We start from the raw sequence: 23,079 nt of genomic DNA, 5'->3' as shown, positions 1-23,079 counted from the left end.
TGTATTTGCAAGTTGCAGCTTGCCCTATGAATAAAATGGAGAAGTAGTTTATGAATTTATTTGTTCCTTGAATGTTCCATTGATTGTTGAAGTAGTTTTTTATCATATTTATTACTGAAAGTTCTCTTTAATGTATTATTTTTCTCACACAAAGTAAAAAAACAAAATTGAATTGGTAAAATTGCTACAATGCTTATTCACCCACCCTCTCAGTATTGTGCTAGTTTCCAACAAGCTCAACATGTAACAATGTAAACTTTGAAACGAGAACTATAAACTCAAAACGGGAACTCTAACCAAAAAACCCCGAAAAAACATCAAAAACAGTGCTAAAAATGAAAAGTGTGTATACTGGAACGATGATTTTATTTTTTAGGGGTCAATTTTGAACATGTTTTAAAAATGGCAGTGACTACGAAATTTACTACGAAATTTTCATGCAAAATATAGCTTAAAAACGAAAGTGATGATACTGGAACAATGATTCCCGGAATCGCCCAGCCACCAGCCGGGCGAGCGGGCGGGCCACCGGGGTGGCACCAGCCCAGGCCGCGCCACCACGGTGGCCCGCTCGCCCGCCTGGTTGGTGGCTGAGAGATTCCCTCTGCCCAACTGGTGCCTGGGTGATTCCCAGAATCACCCAGCCACCAGCCGGGTAGGGGACTGGTGGTTGGGTGATTCCCGGGAATCACCCAGCCACTAGCCGGGCGGGCGGGCGGGCCACTGGGGTGGCGCAGCCTAGGGTGGCACCACCTCGATGGCCCACCGCCCACCCGGCTGGTGGCTAGGAGATTCGGGGCCGCCCCACCACAGTAGCCCATCTGGCTAGTGGCTGGGTGATTCCCGGAATCACCCAGCCACCAGCTAGGCGGGCGGTTGGTTGATTCCCGGGATCACTCAGCCACTACCCGGGCGGGTAACTCATGGCTGGTTCATTCCCAGAGTCACCCAGCCACCAGCCGGGCGGGCGGTTGTGCGGCTGGTTGTTTCCCGGAATCACCCAGCCACACGTAATCAACCAGCCACCAGCCGCCTGCCCGGCTGGTGGCTGGGTGATTCCGGGAATCAACCAGCGACCAGCCGCCCGCCTGGTTGGTGGCTCCGCCCGGCTGGTGGCTGGGTGATTCCGAGAATCAACGAGCCACCAGCCGGGCGGCTAGTGGCTGGTTGATTCTGGGAATCAACCAGCCACAAGCCGGGCGGCCAACTGGTGGCTGGTTGATTCCCGTTGATTCCCGGAATCAACCAGCCACCGACCGGCCACCCGGCTGGTGGCTGGTTGATTCCCGGAATCAACCAGCCACCAGCCGGGCGGGCGGCCGGTGGCTGTTTGATTCCCGGAATAACCCAACCACTAGTCGAGTGGCGCGACCGTTTGGTGGTTGGTTGATTCTGGGAATCAACCAGCCATCAACCGCGTGGCCGGTTGGTGGCTGGTTGATTCCGGGAATCAACCAACCACCAACCGGGTAGAGCCACCAGCGCCCGCCCGGTCGCTGGCTAGTTGATTCCCAGAATCATCCAGCCACCAGCCGGGTGGGGGAATCAATCAGCCGCCCGGTTGGTGGCTGGCTGATTCGCGGAATCAACCAGCCGGGTGGAGCCACCAGCGTGGAGGGTGGCTGGTGGTTGGTTGATTCAGGCAATCAACCAGCCACCCGGAGGCCGCCTGGTGGCTGGTTGATTGCCGGAATCAGCCAGCCACCAGCCGCCCGCCTGGCCGGTGGTTGGTTGATTCCAGGAATTAACCAGCCACCAGCCGCCTGCCCGGCAGGTGGCTGGCTGATTCCAGGAATCACCCAGCCACCAGCCGTGGGCGGCTGGTGGCTGGGTGATTCCCGGAATCAACCAGCCACTGGCCGGGCGGGCGGCTGGTGGCTCGTTGATTCCCAGAATCAACCAGCCACCAGCCGGGCGGCTAGCAGGTGGCTTGTTGATTCCCGGAATCAACCAGCCACCAACCAGTTGCCCAGTTGGTGGCTGCTTGATTCCGGGATTCAACCAGCCACTAGCTGGCCGCCCGGTTGGTGACTGGTTGATTCCCGGAAACAACTAGCCAGCAGCCGGGCAGAGCCACCAGCCCGGTGGGCGGCTGGTGGCTAGTTGATTCCGGGAATCAACTAGCCACAGGCTGGCCGCCCGGTTGATTTCCGGAATCAACCAACCACCAACCGCCCGCGTGGCTGGTGGCTCCGCCCGGCTGGTGGCTGGTTGATTCGCGGAATCAACCTGCCACTAGCTGGGTGGCCAGCTGGTGGTTGGTTGATTCCCAGAATCAACCAGCCACCAACCGGGCTCGCCCGATTGGTGGCTGGTTGATTCCGGGAATCAACTAGCCATCAACCGGGTGGCCTACCAGCCGGGCTTGCGGCTGGTGGCCGGTTGATTTGATTCCGGGAATCATCCAGCCACCAGCCAGGCGGGGGAATCAATCAGCCGCCCAGTTGGTGGCTGGTTGATTCCGGGAAACAACCAGCCACCAGCTGGCCGGCCGGCTGGTACACCAGCCGCCCACCCGGCCGGTGGCTGGTTGATTCCAGGAATCACCCAGCCACCAGCTGCCCGCTGGCTGGTTGATTCTAGGAATCACCCAGCCACCAGCTGCCCGCTGGCCGGTGGCTGGTTGATTCCCAGGACCATCCAGCCACCAGCCACGTGGGCGGCTGGTGGCTTGTTGATTCCAAGAATCAAAGAGCCACCAACTGGCCGTCCGGCTGGTGGCTGGTTGATTCCGGGAATCAACGAGCCAGCAGCCGCCCACCCGGCCGGTGGCTGGTGGCTCGTTGATTCCCGGAATCAACCAGCCGGGTGGCTAGTTGGTGGCTCGTTGGTGGCTGGTTGATTTCGGGAATCAACGAGCCACTAGTCGGGCGGGTGGCTGATTGATTCCGGGAATCAACGAGCCACCAGCTGGCTGTCCGGCTGGTGGCTGGTTGATTCAGGGAATCAACGAGCCACCAGCCGCTCGCCCAGCCGGTGGCTGGTTGTTCCCGGGAATCACTGGGAATCAAAGAGCCACCAGCCGCTCGCCTAGTTGGTGGCTGGTGTCTTGTTGATTCCGGGAATCAACGAGCCACCAGCAGGGCGGCCTGCTGGTGGCTCGTTGATTCCCGGAATCAACCAGCCACCAGCCGGGCGGCCAACCGGTGGCTCGTTGATTCCCGAAATCAACCAGGTGATCGGTTGGTGGCTGGTTGATTCTGGGATTCAACCAGCCACCAGCTGGCTGCCCGGCTAGTGGCAGCCACCAGCTGGTCGCTGGTTGATTCCGGGAATCAGCAAGCCACCAGCCGTCCGCCCGGCTCGTGGCTGGTTGATTCTGGGAATCAACCAGCCACCAGCTGGCCACCCCGCTGGTGGCTGGTTGATTCCGGGAATCAACCAGCGACCAGCTGGCCGCCCTGCTGGTGGCTGGTTGATTCCGGGAATCAACCAGCCACCAGCCGCTCGCCCAGCTGGTGGCTCCGCCAGGCTGGTGGCTGGTTGATTTCCGGAATCAACCAGCCACCAGCCGGGCGACCAACGGATGGTTGGTTGATTCCGGGAATCAGCAGCCATCAACCGGGAATTCCGAGAATCAACCAGCCACCAACCGTTCCGGGAATCAACCAGCCACCAACCGGGTAGAGCCACCAGCCGCCTGCTCGGTCGGATGCTGGTTGATTCCCGGAATCATCCAGCCACCAGCAGGGCGGGGGAATCAATCAGCTGCTCGGTTGGTGGCTGGCTGATTCCGGGAATCAACCAGCCACTAGCTGGCCGCCCTGCTGGTGGCTGGTTGATTTCGGGAATCAACCAGCCACTAGCCTGGAGCCACCAGCCCGGGTGGAGCCACCAGCCGCCCGCCCGCCCGGTGGCTGGTTGATTCCGGGAATCAAGCAGCCACCAGCCGCCCGCCCGGCCGGTCGCTGGTTGATTCCGGGAATCACCCAGCCACCAGTCGGGCGGGCGGCTGCTGGTTGGGTGATTCCCGGAATCAACCAGCCACCGGCCAGGCGGGCGGCTAGTGGCTCGTTGATTCCCATAATCAACCAGCCACCAGCCGGGCGGCTAGCATGTGGCTTTTTGATTCCCGGAATCAACCAGCCACCAGCCGCCCGCCCGGCCAGTGGCTCATTGATTCCCGGAATCATCCAGCCACCAGCCGTGCGGGGGAATCAATCAGCCACCCGGTTGGTGGCTGGTTGATTCCGGGAATCACCCAGCCATCAGCAGTCGGACTGCTGATGGCTGGGTGATTCCCGGAATCAACCAACCACCAGCCGGGCGGGCAGCTGGTGGCTCATTGATTTCCGGAATCAACCAACCACCAGCCGTGCGGCCAGCTGGTGGATCGATGATTCCCGTAATCAACCACCACCACCACCCGCCTTGCTGGTGGCTGGTTGATTCCCGTAATCAACCAGCCACCAACCGGCCACCCGGTTGGTGGCTGGTTGATTCCGAGATTCAACCAGCCACCAGCTGGCCGCCCAGCTAGTGGCAGGTTGATTCCGGGAATCAACCAGCCACCAACCAGGCGGAGCCACGAGCGGGGTGGGTGGCTGGTGGCTGGTTGATTCCGGGAATCAACCAGCCACCAGCTGGCCGCCCGGTTGGTGGCTGGTTGATTCTGGGAATCAACCAGCCACCAGCCTGGCTGGATGATTCCGGGAATCAACCAACCACCAGCCGCCCGCCCGGCTGGTGGCTGGATGATTCCAGGAATCAACCAGCCGCCCGTCTGGTGGCTGGATGATTCCGGGAATCAACCAGTCACCAGCCGCCCGGCTGGTGGCTAGTTGATTCCCGGAATCATCCAGCCACCAGACGGGCGGCTGGTGGCTGGTTAATTCCTGGAATCATCCAGCGGCTGGTGGCTGGTTGATTCCCGGAATCACTGCCCGACTGGTAGCTGGTTGATTCCCGTAATCACTGCCCGACTGGTGGCTGGTTGATTCCGGAAATCAACCAGCCACCAGCCGCCCGCCCGACTGGTGGCTTCACCCGGCTGGTGGCTGGTTGATTTCCGGAATCAACCTGCCACTAGCCGTGTGGCCAGCTGGTGGCTGGTTGATTCCCGGAATCAACCAGCCACCAGTCGGGTGGGCGGTTGGTGGCTAGTTGATTCTGTGAATCAACCAACCACCAGCTGACCGCCCGGCTGGTGGCTGGTTGATTCCGGAAATCAACCAGCCACCAGCCGCCCGCCCGGCTGGTGGCTGGGTGATTCCCGGAATCAACCAGCCACCGGCTGGGCAGGCGGCTGGTGGCTGGTTGATTCTCGGAATCAACCAGGCACCATCCGGGCAGCCAGCTGGTGGCTGGTTGATTCCCGGAATCAACCAACCACCAAACGGCCGCCCAGTTGGTGGCTGGGTGATTCCCCTGCCCGGCTGGTGGTTGGGCGATTCTGGGAATCACCCAGCCACCAGCTGGACGGCCAGCTGGTGGCTGGTTGATTCCCGAAATCAACCAGCCACCAGTTGGGCGGCAGCCACCAACTAGTCGCCCAACTGGTGGCTGGTTGATTCCTGGAATCACCGAGCCACCAGCTGGGTGGCCGACTGGTGGTTGGTTGATTCCCGGAATCAACTAGCCACTAGTCGACCGCTCGGCTGGTGGTTGGTTGATTTCCGGAATCACCCAGCCACCAGCCGGGCGGGCCGGTGGTGGCTAGGGCGGCCGGATGGTGGCTGGTGGCTGGTTGATTCCGGGATTCAACCAGCCAGCAGTGGAGTGGCCAGCTGGTGGTGGTGGCTCGTTGATTCCCGAATAAACCAACCACCAGCTGGTCGCTCGGCTAGTGGCTGGTTGATTCTCGAAATCACCCAGCTACCACCCGGGCGGGCGGCTGGTCGTTAGTTGATTTCCGGAATCAACCAGCCACTAGCCGGCCGCCGGGCTGGTGGCTGGTTGATTCCCAGAATTACCCAGCCACCAGCCAGGCGACTGGTGGCTAGTTGATTCCGGCAATCAACCAACCACCAGCTGGCCGCCCTGTTGGTGGTTGGTTGATTCCCGGAATCACCCCCGGAATCAACCAGCCACCAACCGTCTGCCCGGCTAGTGGCTGGTTGATTCTCGGAATCACCCAGCCACCAGCCGGGCAGGCGGTTGGTGGCTGGTTGATTCCGAGAATCAACCAGCCACCAGCCATCCACCCGGCTGGTGGTTGGGTCATTCTGGGAATCAACCAGCCACCAGCCGGGCGGGTGGCTGGTGGGTGGTTGATTCCCGGCTGGCTGGTGGCTGGTTGATTTCCGGAATCAACTAATAGTCGGTTGGTGGCTGGTTGATTCCCGGAATCACCCAGCCACCAGCCGCCCGCCCTGTTGGTGGCTGGGTGATTCTGGGAATGAACCAGCCACCAGCCGCCCGCTCGGCTAGTGAGAATCACTCAGCCACCAGCTGCCCGATCGGCTGGTGGGAGTCACTCAGCCACCAGCCGCCGCTCGGCTGGTGGCTGGTTGATTCCCGGAATCAAAAGTAAAAGGAGAGATAGTTAACATTTATCAAAAACCATAATTATTGATTAACTATCTTATAGACATTTGTCAGATGAAGGAGATTGGGTTCTGGATTTATTTTCTGGCTCAGGTAAGTTTTATTATATGGAATTGAATTTCAATATGTTATTTTTTAATTAATATGTCATTGTACTAATTTAGTTCATTATTTCTTTTGTGCTTGATAATTAGGTACAACGCTAGCATGTTGCCTTCAAAAAGGAAGAAATTGCATTGCAATTGAAAAAGATCCAGTACAGTGCAATTTCATTCAGCAAAGAATTAATGTTCTTCAATTTCTTCCAGATGCAATGCAAGAAATTTGGTTGAATAAAGGGGACTTTAGTGAATCACGTGTGGCAAAAAAGGCAAAGGAACCCCAACCACTATTACATGGAATGTTTGGAAAGACATACATTGGGAGATTCACAGATATCAAACACCCATTAGAAGAGGAAAGTGAGCAAAAGGAAACAAAAAATATTGTGGAAGAAGACAATGATGAAACTCTAGAGGACGAAGAGTTTGGATTACGTGACATTGTTGATTAAATTTAAGTTATGCTTGTAAATCAAGCTTTGCAATGTTTTGACTTTGACATTTTATGAGAATAATAAACACTCAATTAGGGTTGTTATACGTTCAATATTTGTAATATGTGATTTTCGCATTGATTTTTAAGTTAATCATTATTTTTTGAAAAAAAAAAGTGATTATTATTATTATTTTTTGACATGAAATTCATAAAAAAAGCTATTATTTAACTGTTTTTGGTTAAAATTATAGTATAAAAATTGTGATTTTGACATGTCAATTCTAGCAAAAAATTATCAAAACATGTAATTTTTTAGTTATATTTATGTTAAAAATGATTATTTTAATGTCCATTGTCAAAAAATATTGTTTTTTAGAAACAATTATTTCATGTGGATTCAAAAATTAATTAAGGATGTATAAATATGTAGAATATCGAAAATTCTAAATATCGACCTCCTAATTTAAAAATGCAAAACAATAAAAACCTCACTTAAAAAAAGTTAAAATTAAAATAAAAAACAAGAAAATGTGAAGAAAACGGCCACTTCAAAAATGATCAAATTTACAAAATAATTATTTGCATTTTATACATTAGAAAATTTAAAGCCAAAACACAGGTCTTTTAAAAAAAGGTGGTGATACAGAATACTCGCTTTTTTAAATCAGCATGAAAATCACTACCATTCTAAAACGATTCTAAAACGTAATGTACATAAAAAAATTAAAGTGACAAAAAATATGCTCTAAAAAAAACATGTTCGTTCTGCATCACCCCTTTTCAAAATCAGGTCACTTTTTTGCTATCTCTACGAAACGGGTAACAGTATCAGTTCCCGTTTCAAAGTTTACATTGTTATGTATGATGGTGCTCATAGCTACAACATAACCCTAGTATTGGCATGGATTCTTAATTTATCGAAAGGTTCCTCTAGTAGCGGCATGTTTTTCAGCATCTTGTAAAGTATCATGTAGCCAAAGTGGTCTCTTCCTTGCAGGAGGATCACATGGAGGAGGATCTAAGGGGTCCATGGGTTCCATGGGATCATCAGCAACATTTGTCTCAAGTTCAGGCATAGAAGGACCTTCTAGTAGGTCCATGTCATCATCCTTATTCTCAATGGGAGGAGGAGGAGGAATGTCCCTTGCTTTTCCAAGGGAAACATCTTCATTAAAAGTCACATCCCTGCTAAACTTGATATTCCTTTGACCTAGCACATATATTCTAAAAGCTTTAGAATTTTCACAATATCCAACAAACATACCTTTCTTTCTAGTGGCTTCCAACTTGTTCCTCTTGTCCTTCAGCACATGAAAGTACATGGGGCAGAAAAAGAAACTCAAATATCCAACATCAGGCTTCCCACTCGTGAACACTTCTTTGGGAGTCTTGTCACTCAAGGCTCGATGAGGAGCCCTGTTTTGAACATAGACCACAGTATTTGCAGCTTCACCCCACATAAAATTCAGCAACTTTTGATCATGCGGCATGGATGGGGAAGCTTCCATGATGGTCCTGTTCTTTCTTTTAACCACTCGATTTTGTTTATGGTTTTAAGTTACAATGGTCTCCTTCTTAATCTCAAATTTCTTGCAAAAGTGAACAAACTCATTTGATGTGAATTCTCCACCATTATCTGCGATATTGTTTGAAACAATGTATAATTTAAGAGCGGAAATAGCCAGCATAAAGGTCGACAATGAGTGATTGATGAGGGACCAAGAAAGAATAATTAAGAGCTTAACTAATAATTAAATCAAAGGACTTCAGCCCCAACCCCTAATAATGGGAACAAAGCAGAATCACATAGGCGGAGGGAGGATAGTGTTCCCAAGAAAATTCCTACCCCTAAGCTTGGGGGTGATAAAGAAACAAAGATAGAGGAATATGAGAACACTTCTCAGGAAAAACCATCTAAACCAATGAAAAGATAGGAAACAAAAGTTCAAGGGGAGTCTCTACAAGCTCAATCATTAGATACATGTAGCCATTGTGCCAATTAGGTGACCTCCTCTACTTGCGCAAATTTGAAGGAGACCCCACATTCTCCCTCACATCCTGCACAAGTCTATAAGATTCCCTAGTTATTTTTCTGCCTTCTCTGGATGTTTCTGCTTGAGGATTTCTCCACTCTCTTCTCCTTTACTTTTGGTTGTTGCAAAACTTCATGAGGCTCCTCCTTTAGAGATAAAATCTCCTCCTATGGTGGGATATGAAGCTCCCTCTCAAAATAGCACCGCATCGCTTTCTCCTCATCAAACTTTACATCCCTTCACAGAACTATCATTTTAAGGGATGGGAAGTACACATGGTAGTTGTGGGGAGTTTCTGTGTAACCCACAAATACCCCCAATTTTGTTGTCGGCTCAAGCTTCTTCCTTGATTCTTTGGAGACTTGGCAGTAGACAAAGGCTCCAAAATCCCTGGAGCGCGACACATTCAGCTTTCTCCCCAAGAAATCATATTCCAGTATAATCATGCCTATAATCCGATGAGGACTCTAGTTTAGTAAATAGATTGTTGTGTTGCGTGCCTCTGCCCACAAGTGCAGGGTAAGGCCTTGGTCATGCAACATCGCCCTCACTACTACCACAATGCTACGGTTCTTTCTCTCATATACACCATTCTGTTATGGGTCTGAAAGGTGACTGTACCAATCTCGGTCATGTTGTACCTTCCATTGTCCCCCAGCTCGATGTGCATCTGCAAATATTTCTCCTTCGAGTCCCTAAAAGACTCTGTACACCTTGTCATGTGGAATGATGCACCTGAGTCCAAGTACCACACGCTCCCCATAATTGTGCTAGTTATGCATGCGATAAGGATAAATTCAAGCTTGAAATATGAAGCCAATGTTTCACCTGCTACTCTTCATGAGGTCTTCTTGCTTGTCTTTTTGTGTGGACACTTTGTGGCATAGTGCCTGAATTCATGACATTGGAAGCATTTAATTTTGGACAAATCTTTCTTCTTCCCCCTGGCTGGATTCTGGTTTGGTTTGATATTTCTTCCCTTTTCCCTCCTTTCCCTTTCCAACCAATGCAATATTTTATTCATCCTTGCCTTTGGATGAAATCTCGTCTCTAGTATTTCACCTTATTTCCTCCTGTACCGAATCGGATCATAATTGTTCCCAATTCGATAATTTCTCCATCTTGTTCATAGAATATTGGTATCTATTCCATCTCTTGGGAAGGCCTAGAAGGGCTAGTCTTACCAAATCATCATCTAAAACAGTAACACTAACTCTTGCAAGCTCATCACAAACTTGTGTGAACCCTCTCAGATATTGCTTAATAGTGTCATTCTTTCGCATCTTGATATTTCGAAGTTTATCCTTCAACGCTAGTTTCCTATGGTCATTGTTATTCTAGAACATATATGTCAGTGCCTGCCACATTGCATAAGGAGTTTATTTCCCATGGAGATTGGTGAAAATGTGGCCCCGTAGTCCCTGCAATATTATTCTCCTCACTTTGGCTACATCTTTCTTCCACTGAGCAAGGTTTTGGGCATTAGATGCTTCTAGTTTTGCACATCTTTCTTTATGTATTCTAGCAGTTCATTTTCATCCAATAACACCTCCATGTGATCCTTCCATGCGATGAAATTAGAGTTGCCTTCCAAGGCATACTCTAGCCATAGCCTGTTGAAGATCATATCATCAACCCTAAAGAGATCCTGCTACATTGAACTGAAAATTCGATCCTCCTGAGAAACAAATTCAAAATTCCTGCTCTAATGTGAATCTTGCTCTGATACCATGTAGAAATTATGGTGTATATTTGCAATTACTCGTGAAATTTTAATCAAAATCACAAGACACAAACCTACTCTATTGCTCTGCAGAATTGAATTCACAATTTAGAACATCAATCACAAACATGCAATGAGAAATAACACACATGCACATAGTATATTTCCAGGGGAAAGAAATCTGCTAAAAACCACAATGCCTACTTGCATTAATCTGATGAATAGAGATGTATTACAACTGATTTTCTCAACTGAGCACAACCTACAAGTGAATAACATATCTCTCTGCTCAATAAGAAGATCTGACCTAGAATTAGTCAATTTGTGCCTCTAATTCAACCCCTATTTCCTTGTGCAATTCCTTGAGAAATTAGTCCCCTATTATTTAGGAAATTCCTCCACTCAAGACTAGTCTACAATTGATGTTACACTACCTTGGAATCTCCACCACATATGGGGAACTTGAATTCTCTGCATGCACTAGATATTTTGGGTTGATTGATTAGTTAACTGGATGATCAATGATTTTCACTGAAGTCCCACTGCACAACTGACTTTCCACTAGTTCCTCCAATAGTTTGAACTAGTTTAGCTTAAAACAACTTGAAATAATTGAACTTGATTACTGCAAATTAGAAATCACACATGCTTAACTAAACTATAACTCCTCCAACTCAAATTAGCGAGTAAACTGAGTGACACAAGCCATGGCACACAAGTTAACTGCATCCAAGTTGTTTATTGATGTGGAAATTCAAATTTTCTCAATTTAATTAAGGCAAAATGAAATTGAGAATTTCTTGCTGCATTTTTCAACAATACTTCTCATCCTAAATGGAATTTCATAATAACAACTACATCATCCAACCAATAATGAAATCATTTTAATGATATTCAAGTATGGCCACTACCACACCATTCATATCAACAATGCACTCTAACATTTCCTTAAACCAAGACATCCAAAACTACCAACATATCTACATCCATATGCATCTAACATGCATCCAAGTGAAATTATTACATTTTTCATATTCCATCTTGTCCTGAAGATGAACCACACTTGGTGGTTCGAAACGCGTCGACCAAAATCTTCAATGTGAATTCTTCTGAAAAATATTTTATACATTATGATATGGATCACAGAAGCTTGAATTCGAATAATTATATCTTGTTTATTTCTACATTGGTACCATTCAAAGGAGGTGGATTCCTTAAAATAAATGTCCTCAAGGAACCTTTTCACAATTGCTCCATCTCAAGAAAGAAGACCTATCCAAGGTAATCTCAGGTAGTTCCCCTACTGACAAAATATAGCCAACAAACTCCCTATCTTGCTTGAAATTCACCTATGTGGTATGTCCCTGGCCCTAAAATTTTAGTGTTTGAACCATAGCTTTGATACCTCATTGTAACATACACAATTCCATATTGACAAACTTTTTCTGGAAACAACTATGTGGAATATGAGAAATATCTGATGTTTCAAGTGGATGCTCCACCCATCATCAAGGATATACAAAGCTTCCATGAACATACCCAATCCCCTCTAAGCCTCTATAAATTTATGGGGTACACGTGCCCAACACCCAAGGTATCTTTATGGAGGTGAGTTATTTTAACCATCTTATACCTATTTCTCATACCACCATTTTCTTTTGTTCATCGAGAGATTTTCAATGATAGAAATTTCATCTCATTTTGAGCTCTGGACACAAAGTTATGTCCTTCAGAAGACTCATTAGTTATGCCACATTGGCATACCATAAAACTTACATGTGGTTGACCTATGCCCACGTGTCACCATCATACAGTGCCAAATTACAAGTTGGATGCATCCACTTCCAAGTCACATATAAATTTGGGTTCTCATTTTTTTCCTCCACAACTATTTCCTATTCTTCCAAATCTTTGGATATCCAAATTTTCCAATTTCATTCAACCCTGAGAAAGGTTCTTAGTAAATGGTCAACATCAATATATCCAAATGTTTCAATATATCCTCTTTATTTAAAAGGTTGAATTTCCATATATTTGGATCCCAAATATCCAGAAGATCCAACATCCAGATGATCCAATAAATCCATTTAATTAGAAATGTTGGATCCCCAAAATCTGGATTCCACATTATGTACTGCAACATTATCATCCTCGTCAATATGGTTGACCTCCACACTTTTGGATATATACTTCCTTGAATATACGAATCATCCAACATCCAAAATGACTAAAAAGTACATTTTTCCAAAATTTCAAATTTTGGGGTTCTTTTATCCACATCACCTTCCATGAACAATGCAACCTTGACCACCACATTAGTTCATCCTGCCACATCAATCATGACATGTTGGCATGCTACGTCAACATGCCACATTAGTGAGTCCATCTCACCATGCCACATTAACCCTTTTGCTTCCTGCACAAGCTAAGGTTCATCATAGGGGGGTCCATGTAGTTGCCACATCATGTGTCATGTTAACAGACTTGTCACCTCCCCTTGTCTAACTACATGAAATGGGGTTTTCTTATGTGGACTCCATGTTTCCACATCATGTTCTTCCTACCTGGCATCCAAGTCAAGGTTTAATACTTTTCAATTCATTTTGGCTTTTTAAAGATGCTCTTGATCCCAATCCTTTATGTAAATTTGTTCTCAAGGTTCCATTACGCCTTAGGTTTCATACATCAAGGCTTTTCCCATCCAACCACCAGATCCAAATATTCCAAAGGTCGAAATTTAAGTAAAGTTTCAAATTCCCAAATATACAAATGTTTAGGATATCCAATCTCTACTAGAATTCCACACAACAAAATTTGATATGCCCAAACATCTGTGTATCAGAATATCCAAGACATCTGAATTTTGTCAGAATTTCACCTCCTTAGCCCCTCACCTTCATGCTAGGCCTCACTCATAACTACGGCTAGCCCATGTGACTAAGGGATAGGGCTAACTTTTGGGCATCAAACTTGGGCATTTTTGTAAGTCTCCTTAATAATTTTTAAAAATGACATCTCCTCTTAACCAACCATATTCAAAAAGGGACAATTACTTTTCCCATGTCCCTCTAAGTACATTGAGGCCCTCCCAAAACCATAAAGGCATCTAAACAAACATTTATTAGTCCTTTTTCCCTACTAGTTAAATTAGGTCACTTACCACTTATTCTCTTTTCCCCATCTAAGTGAAACATCGACCTCACTCATTTCAAACAGATAAACACAAGGATTCAAGCCAAAAACAATACCAGTTGAAGGGGGGAATTAACTAGGCCCAATCTCTGAGATATCAACATTGTCATGATTTCTTTCAAGCATAAATACAACAAAAACTCCAAGCCTTCTTATCCCAAAACAAGGATACACATTAGATTCTCAACCACACAATTGTCCCCTAGAGGGATTATTAGCATTTGCAATCATTCTAAAGGAATTCAAGGACTAATAAAGTATTTCAACATATTTCTGTTAGTTCACAAGTTCATTAATGGACTCTTTAGTACTTGATGCCAAATATTATGTAAAGACTCCTCCCTCTAAGTCTCCACTTTACAACCAAGGCATTTACTCTTACATAAGGTCCACTTCATCGATTTGACACTCTACACATAAGCAACAAATTCAAGGCTTCTCTTGCCTATCTAGAGCAAACCCAACTCCCATGGTTGTAACCCAATAAGAGTCTTCCACAAATAATTAACCATCGTGGTTTCTCAAGAAGCTAAGGGGGTTGACATCCCTTATCTTTTCAGCCATAGTCTTTTAAATAATGGCATTCCATTAAGAGAGTAACCATCATATATACATTACAATATCACATTCGCTTCAGTAAACAATGAAATAAATATACACAACCATTAACATATTTTTTATTTAAAATAACATAATTTACATTATAGATTTGAAGTCCACAAGGGAACTTATATGATCATGGTGTGTAGTTTCCTTCAATTAATAAAGGGTAAACCACTTTTCATGCAACCATAGGTTCAACTATATGTTATATTCTTTATTGTTGTCCAACCTCAATCCATACCATCAAACCATAAGCCAAAAATCTTACTCAATCATTAATGGTAGAGTCATGAAGGTCACTCTCCTTCATCAATACAAACTCAATGAATTCTAATGGAATCCCACTTCCTTTAGGTTAAATGGCATGTATTAATCTTATTCAAGGTTTCATTTGAGTTTATTCACAAATAATTAGCATTTGACTTAGGTTTCTTTATGTTAATGAGCATATATAATATGTAATTAAAGTTTCCCTTAAATTAATTATGTTTTTTTAATGCATATAATTAGAATTTGACTTAGGTTCCTTTATGTCGATGAGCATATATAATATATAATTAAGGTTTCCTTTTAGTTAATTCTGATTATTTTAATGTCACCCTATGATTTAGTTATGGTTTCTTAATTAATCAAGACTTAAAGCATATAATTAAGGTTTACTATGTGAATACTTGGTGTATTAGGGTTTGATATCATACAATTAAGTTGTGTCAAGTTGTTCAAGATTATAAATGTACAAATCCTGAGGGAGAGCAAGTAACTAAGTACTCCTAGGGGCTAGGTAAGAGGACCAACAATCAAGCTGAAATGTATGGTCTCTTGCTCGGAATGTGTCTGGCAAAGGAAATGGGGATCACTAAGCTTGTAATTTTAGGTGATTCTCTTCTCACTATCCAACATCTATATAAAATATCATTTCCTAAATATAATTAGCGAAAGCTCCTACTTCATAGAATTATTGGGGCCCTTAATCAATTTCAACACAAGACTTTCTTCCATATCCTAAGATCTTTAAATAAGGAAGCGGATGAGCAAGCAAACCTTACTTGCCTTCTAAAACTAGGCGAAGGTGACATCAAAAATTTGCAGGAATGGAAAAATGTTCCATGACTCCTATTTCTCCAAAAAGTTCCTTCCTACATCCTTTTAGAACAAATCCATTTGAACTATTATTGAAACGTATGACAAGAAAATTGAGGACACTTACTATACTCTCCCCCTCCCATATATAACTTCATCAATATGGAACTTTCATTAACAACTTGGCTCTTCATAAAGTATAATGTGGTGATTGGAATGCAGGCACATCATGTTGAGGCCCCTCCCCATAAGACCTTGCATGCAGAGGGAACTCAAGCCAGACAGCGCCATAACCTCAATTCAGATTTAGCACCTGAAGTGTTGATGGCTTTAACATGGTGGTTTATCATCAAAATTAATGGCAATGAGATATGTTCTCCATATGAATACTCTGGCACTTGAATTAAATTTATCGGAAACACTCGGCCGCTCTATATATGGCCTTCAGGGGGGTTAATCTTGTTACGAGGTCAACAGACCTCCTTGAGTGGAAATACTATCTTTGTAATTTTTAATGTTCTAATTGGTAAATTGGGGAATAACTGGTCCATTTTCCTGGTCAATGGAAATGCTAGAGATGAGGGTATTGGAAATTATGGTGTGTTGTGGACTTTCTAGCTTGGATGCATGGCGAATCCCCCTGTAGCTCCCCCCAATTTGGTCCAAAACTCTACATCTACTTTTTCGAAGTCATTGAATAACGGGCTAATTGGGCGGGGCGAAGCAACTGGCCTCAAGGTTCGTATCTATGAAGGGATTCACATCCAATTTGAATTGTCTCTGGCCTCCAGGTATCCCTATGTTTGATTGGTTGATATCTTCTTTGCCTATAGTAACCCTTTTCAATCTAAGTTTTATTTATCAATTAGGAAAATATCTCTGCATTTTCAGAGTTAGGGGTTCTCTGGTTCCCCCTCTACCCCTCCTTGGTCCTCTCAATTTCCCTCATTAGGCCATTTGGCACCCCTTTCAACCATTGGATCCCCAACTCATCTTATTACTACAAATTGTCTCCCCACAACTCATAAATGGTCAATGGAACTAAGAAAATAATTACAATATTTTGTAGGTGATAGCAATATTGGAAGCAGGGGTCCTCAAAGTATGGAATATTTACACCTTGATAACAGGGATTTAAACTGGAAATTACACCAAAAATAAAAGACAATTGTCTTCCTCGTTGAATAATTTAACTCTTTCAAGGCCAAATTCCAAAGACAGGATGATGAAATGGATTCCCTACACAGGATTATTAGTGGCAAGCAAATATAGGTAGCAGCAGGAGAAATTCAATGCTTAGCAAGTAGGTTTCCAACAAGCCTCATGGAAGCTTGTCAATCGATCTCAATATGCCCCTGAATTTTTACCTCTCTCTCTAGTCCATGAATTCCTACTCTAAATATATCCTTTTATTGGGTCAATTTTGCAAGCTATATGTTTGTCGATTGTATGCAGTATGTAGCTCATTTATAGCAGTTGTTTTGATAATAGAAGTTTTGGTTTCACCTCTCAATCTTCCTTCGAAGGAGCAGTTGTATGGAAAAGGAATGTGAGCATTCCCCAAATGTTTTGTTGTGATCGAGCGTGGACTTAATAGAAGTACTCATTTTTGTTTAAAAAAAAAGATTAAAATGTACAAGTATAGTGTACTAAAAGTTTCACATAATTTAGGGTTTTTTATGTCAAATGAAAACTTAATTATATTTTTTAAGAGCCAATTATGAATTAATTAGATTATATTAGTATGTTATCATGCCTTAATTAAGTTTTTTCCAACAAAATACAAAAAACTCAATGTTTATTTTTATTTTTTTTTAAAGATGATAATAATACTTTCAAACTTATTAACTTTATTAGTTATGATAAACCTTCCCTTCAGGAACATTTTCGGGTTTGGATATCAAACTTAGTTGTCTCTAGCTTTGAAGGGTTTCCATGTATTTTCATCTATAACATCTGGCGGGCTCTAAATTCTATCATGTTTCGCAAAATGGAGATTCCCCTAGAGATCACATTTCTTTATTTCATCAAAATGACTACGAAAAATGAGTTTATTCATAAAAATTAAGAAGCCTAGAATCTAAATACCATCTTACATTAACAAAGCCATACCATGGGGTTTCCTAAATGTAGCATGCTAGGGTGATCCACCTATCAGTGGCATTGGTGTGGTCCTTTTTATAGCACAAAACCACATTGTTCATGTTAGATATGTGCATTGAAGAGGCACAAATAGTAAGGTTGAGTTCTTTGGCTTGTGGTCAATTTTGGAGGTGGCAAAAAACAAAGGTCTAAAAACATTGCAGGTGTTTGATGACTCCTTTATGGTTATAAAATGGTCCAACAAATATATTACTATGGAAAACTTATGGTTACCCAATCTTCTTCATCATAGAGGAGTCCATATAGTTCTTCAACCGAATCTCTTTCAAGCACATTTTAAAATTTGAAAAGAAGTAGAATGGTTATTTGAAAAATCTTTAAAACTTCCACCTAACTCATTCAGTATATGGGAGAGTATTGATAGAGAAGACACAAAGACCTTTTATTCTCATTTTGTCTCATTTCGAAATGTAGAATGTCACATCAAGTTTTAGTATATACTAAAGAGTAATAAACAACAGGATGAACATGGATTTTATTAACCTTTTCTATAATTATGAAGAAAAAGAGAAATGACAAATCACTCCAAATGAAGCATGGAACTATTTGCAAAGGTTGGAACACATATATTTCATTTAATAAAATATAAATATTTTCTTTTAGCCAAAAAAAAAAATTATCATGCTAATTATAAAAATGGCTCCAAATTTTGAGGCCTATAAGTAGAAAAATCCTAAAGAAGATGTTCTATTGGGAATGAATTTTAAAGGTTTAGAAACTATGTGAATTATTTAACTCGCCTTCCCATTGAGTTAGAATTACTTCAATTTGAAACCGACATACTATGAATAACCATTGTGCAATGAGTCATACCTAAGTAAAATGTCATTTCCATGACACTTTCCTAGTCAAAATAAACCAAGTTGTAGTCAACCAACCATAGCCAATTATACTTCATGTGTGTGTGTGTGTGTGTCAATTCATCGTAATATGAGAGATTAAGAGGAGACATTGATCTCATATCCATCGAGGTCCAAATCTTGCTTGTGACATGTTCACTAGGATTTTCATGAGTTGATTGTTGATGGGGGTTGACAAGGTACCAATGATCTCATCTTAACTTAAATGCTCGAGTGTTGGACGAATTTTATTCCAAGGAAATACCCTAAAAGTTGAACTGATTTTTGCAGTAGAAAAAATTGTCAAAGTAGTTGCTAAAATGATAATATGAATAAGTACATGGAAGCATAAATTTCTAAGGAAGAGCTAAATTTAATGCCAAAATCATTCAATAAGGCCAAAATTAATGGAGGAAGAAAATTATAGACACTCTAAATTCTACTTTTATAACATTAATCCTAAAATAGAATGAGCCAAGCTCCTTTAAAGATTTCAAGGCTATTTCATTATTTAATTTAATCTGTAAACTCTTTTGGAAGATTATAGCTAACATGATGAAACTAATAATATTAGGTGTCATTTCATAAGAACAATTTGGTTTTTTGTTCAACAAGGGGATTCATGACACAATCCCCACAGTTCAAGAAGATGCACTCTATAATGATAGAAAAATTATACAATAAAAAGAAAAACTTGCAAAAGCATATTATAAGGTAAGTTAGTTTCATTTCAAGTATTTGTTGATTTGAATAGACATGCATATTTAGTAGTGACTTGTATAATGGTTCGTTTTCATTAAATTATTTTGCAATCCTCACTAATGGCTCTCGTTCAAGGTTCTTTCATGCGTCAAGGTGAATTTGACAAGGATGTCTATTGTCTCCTTTCTTGTTCTTATTAGTGGCTAAGGGGTTGAGAAGATTGATTTTTAATGCAAATTAAGGGGCTAATTAACGGTATCAAGATATTAATAACTCTTAACATCACTCATTTAGTGTTTGTCAATAGTATTGTTATCACTCCGTAATTTCCCTAGGCTAAGGAGATAAACCCAGAGGTAACCACAAAACCACTTTGGAAGTTGGGATCTAGCCCTTCCATCTTCAAAGAGGGATCTCTCTATCTGATTTAAATTTTTGTTCAAGATATTAGGCTAGTTATGAAAGCTTGAGGTGGGATTTTTCAAAGATTTGGTTGAAAGATGCAGGGAAAGTCCATTGGGCATGGAGTCATGAAACTATAGGTAATCAATCACAAAATAATAAAGCAGTTGTAACATGGCCGGACAGGAGAGCTTTTGGATCTTATAGAGTGTTTGTGGAGTGAAGAGGATGAATATGATTCGGATTCAATTAAATATAGAGCATACTGAGATGAATTCTATATCTAACATCATACATAAAACATTGATATTATTTACAAGCCATAGCAAAGTACAATTAAGGAAATTTGGCCCTTAATCTTCTTCAAACAATAAAGATAGAAAACATATGGAAAAATGAGAGAATAAACAATTTCACAAGAGAAAGTACATCACCAATTGTTTGACATGGGAATCCTAGAACAAAGCTCCCTGTATTACTGTAAATTGATCCATTTTGGTACAATGTACAACTTACATCAATGTACAACCTTTTTTCATACAATTTCCAACTTAACCCCTCAAATTCCAACCTATTCTGATTCTTATTACAAAGTATTTATAGACTGTCTTGAATAAATTCAGACTTCAAATCAAAACTTATTACAAAATAACATATATCAGAGGCATAGATATTTCTTGAAACAAAATTGGATAATAGGAAATCTGGTTAAATTTGGTTGTTTTGTTGAATTTTTAGAGGAAAATTGTTACTGACTGTGGCTATATATTTCTGGAAGAAATAACTGAACCATACACTAAAAATGAAAACAATCAATGAAAAGTGAAATAAATATCGAACTGCTGAGAAAATATTTATCCTTTAAATCTAGAGTGGTTGTAGTTGCTTTTGCGCCAGCTCATGAGTTTCCCTTTCCAAACTATATCCCCTCTTTTCCTGTGTTTCAAAAGTTGTCTACCCATTCATTTGTTAACACGTATGCATGGTCTATCAGAGAAATTCTTGCTTTATTGTTTCATTCATTTTTCTCAGGAAAACTAAAACGGCTTTTCATAGTGCCAAAACCCTCTTGATGCCTTATCGAAACAATCAAAATGATAAAATATCGATAAGATCAGTCCTTCGAGGTTAATCCCTTTTAGCTGTGAACAAGGGTCGATTCTTTGAAACATTGCGTTATATCGGTCCCAACATAAAACACATGGGACCACACATATATATGTCTGGGCCCTTTATATTATTAGAATATCACAATCGGAGGATTTCATTGTGTGACACTTTATTTTACGCGGGGTGTGAAATCTCCGATGTGCCTAGACCCCGGGGCTCAAGTGAAATTTCAGGGCCAAAGTCCCTTAACGTGTTAAAACTCTTTAGCTAGAGAAGGGGTCGATTCCTTATAATATTGCACTGCATGGGACCATAGTATACGAGCCTGGGTCCTTGTGCCGATATCTCCTGATTCTTTGAACTCTTTATAACCCTGAGCTAGCCCCCACATCGGAGCTCCTCTCCTGACAATTTCTAATCGGCGGTTTCAACTTGGTATGCATTTCATTTTTTCCGATTGCGAGTGTTGATCACCTTTTTTACTAATCCCATAGTCCTATGATGCTTCACGTGACCACGTTATAGGCCCCTTATCGGAGCTCCTCTCCCAGCAATTTCCAATCGCCAATTTTCAATATGATATACAATACACCTCTGTCGATCGTCGAAAGCTAATCAACTTTCAACTTAGTGCCTCATCCTTTGGTTCCTCACGTGACCATAAGCCAGCCCCCACATCGGAGCTCCTCTCCCGATAATTTCTAATCAGCGGTTTCATTATACTGCACAACACACTTCAACCTCTGATTGTCGATTTCCAACACGTTACGCCATCAATTCCACTTCATTACCACGTGTCATCCTATGAGTGGTGGCACGTGTCACCCTTTTTCAGCCTCCTCTAACCCTTGTAAATGTTGAATCTTCTTGCCACGTGTCCACCATACGGCCACGTCATGATGACGTTAGTCGTCACTTGTCATACTAGAACCAATGAGCATGCGACACACGTCCCTTTAGGAGGAGAGAGAAAAGGCCCAGCCTTCCCTATTTTCCAATTACTGCATCAGCCTAAAAATTTTCCCCTAAAACCACTGACGGATTTTGCGGGGCCCCTTGGCAATATGTGGTTTCAAGTCGAGGGGTGCGAAATTCACCATAGATTTCCACATATACAAAAATGGTTTCATCAAAACCACTTTTCAGACCCCCCCCCCCCCCCCCCTCTTTGTTAAACTTTGGAAAACATAGGGGGTCTGAAAATGAATGATGGTCGTTGATCTATGAGCCTTAGCCCCCGGGGCTTAGGTAGAAACTATATAATCAGGGCTAGGGGACCTAGGACCAATTCCTTTGTAAATTTGCTTGGACTTCCACGACACTTTAACACTGGAGGCCTTTTTCCCTCAATCTCGGTGATTTTGAAATGTGACCACCCTGCCTCCATTGTGAATCGTCGATTGCAGACCCTGTTGACTGCCAACTAACCATGAACCTCTGGGGTGCAGGATTTGGAACCCCTGATCGTCGATTGTAATCCTGGCAATCGCTAATCACTAATTTTTCTCTGTTGCCCACTGCTTTATTTCTCCAAAACCTCCGGGATGCAGTATTTGGAACCTTTGATCGTTGATATAGCCATGCACTTCCAAACAGCGGGACGTAGGATTTTCAACACTTAGGCATTTTCACTTGTTTTCTACTTTTGAAGAGTAAACTTCAATCTGTTATAAATTTTGCTCAAGAATTCAGTTTAAAGAACTAAATATACTGTTAGAAAGTTGCTTTTGAGAATTTCATCATGGAAACATCTACAAGATGATTTTATAGAAGCTTGACAAGCAAAAAACCTTCCCAACCTAAGACTGATTTGATCACAAGACTTCAAGGACTAAATAGCTTCTTTGACAAGTAAATCTTTAGGCTATGACACCCAATGACTCATAGGCTAAACTTCACAAGCATATTCCCAATATAAATAATTGGACACAAATTATAATTATCTATATTTATAGGACCCTAACAGGTACCATGCTTTTTGGTTTGGATATTATTCTACATATGTCAAACTTCAAAATACTTTAGATCAGGGAGTTAAATATGTAAAAAAATATTCATATTTTCCAATGGTTTAGAAGAAGCAATAGAAAGGAAAGTAGCTCATTTTTTCCCATTAAACAGAATCCTTTTAATACCATTATAATTGTTTCACGAATATAGGTTGGCACTAGTTAAAACTACTTTGTAAGGCATTCCCATTTATTGGATA

Source organism: Pinus tabuliformis, chromosome 2_1 (genome assembly GCF_031772625.1).
Source record: "Pinus tabuliformis cultivar Carrire ecotype Pingquan chromosome 2_1, CPIR1, whole genome shotgun sequence".
Classification (NCBI taxonomy): domain Eukaryota; kingdom Viridiplantae; phylum Streptophyta; class Pinopsida; order Pinales; family Pinaceae; genus Pinus; species Pinus tabuliformis.
The sequence above is the reverse complement of the archived record's forward strand: the minus strand, read 5'-3'. Positions refer to the sequence as shown.